This window comes from Pristiophorus japonicus, unplaced genomic scaffold (genome assembly GCF_044704955.1).
Source record: "Pristiophorus japonicus isolate sPriJap1 unplaced genomic scaffold, sPriJap1.hap1 HAP1_SCAFFOLD_89, whole genome shotgun sequence".
Lineage (NCBI taxonomy): Eukaryota > Metazoa > Chordata > Chondrichthyes > Pristiophoridae > Pristiophorus > Pristiophorus japonicus.
In genome coordinates, this window is record NW_027254813.1 from 716,764 (window position 1) to 719,843 (window position 3,080).

Sequence of the window (3,080 nt, forward strand, 5' to 3'; positions counted from 1 at the left end):
TTAGCAGGACAATGGCGAGGGGAACTCATTAGATCGGTCTCTGAGAGTCAGCGCAGGCACGATGGGCCGAACAGCAAATTCATGTCAGAATCTGAGAGCTACGTACTTCTTTATCGGCGGCTCATTGATCTCGTGGTATGATTCTCGCTTAGAGATTTTAATAATTGAAATGCGAGAGATCCCGGACGAGCCCTGCCAACTTTTCGTCAAAAAAGCATTTCTCAGCCGGTCGACATGTCAGAAAACTGACATGTTTCAAATTAAAACGTGTGATTTCGCTCCGTTGTTCACACAGCGTCGAAATTCCTGGAGATTCCCAGGAGCAAAGTGAAACTCTCCGAACTGAGTAAAGTTCATGCATCTCAGAAGTACTCGTCTCTGTGTCTCATTGGACAACCTAAACCCGTGTTTGATTCCGGCCAATACTTGATCAGTATACCTTCCTTTCTGCACGCATGAGCTCACCTCCATTGGTATAAGCATACATTTAGCGTCAATCTCCGCTTCAACGTGAAACAGACTCTGCCCTGAATATGAGTGCGTCCTGTTTCTCTGGCGCTACAAAGATGTGAGAAGCTGGCTTTGGAATTAGTCCCTTGGCTGGCGAATTTAAACCGTACAGGAAATCAATCCGGGGTGGCCAAGCTGCCTGGTCAGATTAAAAGGCGTTCACACCCTACATTCCAGGCATGTTATAGTGTTCTGGCCTCAACATTCGGTTCAACGTATCGGATCATAAGCACCGCTCCCATTGTCTGCTAATGATTCTGCTGTTCCCACTAACACCTCCACTGGTCCATCCTTTGTTACTTTATTGCCCGCTTACCACCCACTTTGCCTTTTCGCATTGTGCCATTTATTATTCAATCACTCCGTCGCTGCACTGTGTCACAGACATTTCCTTTTGTCCTTCCTCGCTGCCTATTTTTTTCCAGGCGCTACTTTCGTGGAAAAAATCTGTAATCTTTACAGTTTTCTGAAATAATCGGAATGATCATCTGACTGAACGTGAGCCCGGTTTCTTCATCCACAGAATGTTCACGACCTGCTGAGTTTTACAGAATTCTTTGTTTTTGTTCATTCTGTTTCCGTATCCCTTTTCTGGTGATGTGCTGATCGCCGTGGTCATTCTCTGTCTCTCTAAAATGGTGTGGTTTCAGTCCCGGATCATTATGTATGTATTTAAAAGGGATGCGCTAACTGTCCCGGATATCAAATTTCAAATTTCAAAAACTGCCTTTGGAGAGTGCAGGAATTTTAGTTTGTTTGTATGTTTGTGTAAGCGAGAGAGTGCGTGCAAACGTTCTGCGCATTCTTACTGTGCATTTCATGTCATGAGAGAAAAAAGGTATTACATGCAACTAGAAGCCAAACTGATTTGATTCAACACGCATTGGAGGACTGCCTGACAGGAGAAGAAACTGCTGTGGGATATTGCTGTTCCACATGTGAAAGAAGGCAAATTACATAAGTTAGAAACATAGCGATTTTAGCGAGAGCTTGCGTATGGGCTGTGTGACATGATGAAATCCTTCCCCCTTATTTTCAAATACAAATAAAATCAAGAAAGACATGGCTGACTGACTGACTTTGTTTACATAAATATATGTATAAATATGTATATATGCGTTTATTTTTATACATTCCCTAATTTTTAACTTTCACAATAAATGTGCTTTTTCTGTTCTGCCTGCATTGGCTCTATTACATTTGACCTCTTTCACAGCAAAAGCAGCTGCTGTCAGATCCAGCAAAAAAGCACTCGTGACTTTAAAAGATCGCCTTTGTTGCCCACATCTTCCCTCGTGGCTTGTCTTCCACCATGGGCTTACTGTGTTTGGGTATTTACTGACTGCACGCCCTGATTTCCAGTGGATTTCATGCAGTCGCACAGCCTTCGTTCCATCAAAAATATATAGATGAAGAAACAATTATTTATTTTTTAAAATCAAATCACATTTAATTTTTTGCAATTAAATTGTAAATTTATTTAGTTTCTAATTATGACAAATATATATATGTTTTAAATTGTCTTTTTGTCTGGATTGGTTTTACTTCCCTCCCTCCTTCCTGCCTGTCTATCTCCTGTGGCTTCAACAACCGTCCCAGACCCGCATGGACCTGAGGCCCACACTCACTCACGCACAGCACAATTGCCTTCAGGAATGATAGAAATCCCACTTTATTCTTTTAAAGGGGAACTGCCGTCCGTCAAATGCTATTCTAAAGCTGTGTAAGAGGGATGTTCTTCCTGTCCAGGATCATTTGGTGTCTGTTCAAACGGGATGGTTGTCTGTTCCGGTTCATCAATTGCCCCTTGAAGACGTATTTTCTCATAATTCGGATCATCCAGTATATTTTAAAAGGATTGTGATTTCAGCTGCGATAACCGAATTGTTAAACTGTTGCGTTTCAAGCTACATTGAGGTTACCTGTGCCCGTGCGCATCCATATCGCAGCGCATCGATTCATTACTCGAAATATGCTCATGTTTTGCGAAATTCACTCCTTGATATAACTCTTGTCCCAAATTTGCTCTCAATATAAAAAACAACAAATTTTCGGCCGACAGCAACGGCCGCGTGGCCAAATGGATAAAGCGTCTGACTTTGATTGCAACTGCGATGTTATCAGAAGATTACAGGTTCGAGTCCTGCCGCGGTCAACTAACTCGCCGTGTGAAATGTTATATTCTTTGTTTTGATTCTGACTCAAAACCAACCATCTCGGACAGTCACTCACCTGAAGTAAAGGAAGGCTGTTTGCTTTAAGAAGCTAATGGCACATTTTCATCACTGTCGATATGGTTGCATGGGCAGAACAAGCGGTGAAGTAGATTTCGTGCACATTATTTCTGTTTGAATACAAAAAGTAGGGGATGGATGTCTGACTTTGCACTAAATAGGAGACAAGGTGACTGAGAGGTTCAGGCAATGGACTGCTGATCCAGTATGTCCTCAGCTTCGTCGTTATTGTGTTAACTATTTGACACCTCGTTTTTTTCTTCAATCACATTTAACCCCATTGCCAAATTCACCTTTTACTGACAAGGATGCAGCTCGTTGGAAAAGTAATGTATC

The 3,080-nt window shown here is 42.1% G+C and overlaps 1 non-coding gene across 1 annotated transcript; it reads left to right on the forward strand.

Annotated features, from left to right (window-relative positions):
- Nucleotides 1-2,576: 2,576 nt before the first annotated feature.
- On the forward strand, nt 2,577-2,665 carry trnaq-uug (transfer RNA glutamine (anticodon UUG)). The gene is given in 2 exon segments: nt 2,577-2,613; nt 2,630-2,665. It is a non-coding gene; the product is annotated as a tRNA-Gln (tRNA).
- The last annotated feature ends 415 nt before the right edge of the window (nt 2,666-3,080 follow it).